The sequence below is a fragment of the Etheostoma spectabile genome, chromosome 17, assembly GCF_008692095.1.
Source record: "Etheostoma spectabile isolate EspeVRDwgs_2016 chromosome 17, UIUC_Espe_1.0, whole genome shotgun sequence".
Classification (NCBI taxonomy): Eukaryota; Metazoa; Chordata; class Actinopteri; order Perciformes; family Percidae; genus Etheostoma; species Etheostoma spectabile.
In genome coordinates this window covers 16,735,523-16,735,740 of record NC_045749.1, presented here as the reverse complement: position 1 = coordinate 16,735,740, position 218 = coordinate 16,735,523, and positions in this window count along the sequence as shown.

Here is a 218-nt window from a genome sequence, read left to right as displayed (position 1 = left end):
TGCATGGCATCATGAAAAAGGAAAATTATGTTGAAATTTTGAGGGATAATATGCAGAAATCTGTAGTCTATCCTTAGGTCTTCTAACAAGACAATGACCCAAAGCATACATCAAAATTGGTCCAACAATTCCTGAAGGATACCAAAGCCAAAGTCCTGGAGTGGCCCGCACAGAGCCCAGACCTCAATCCTATTGAGAATCTGTGGCGGGTGCTCAAA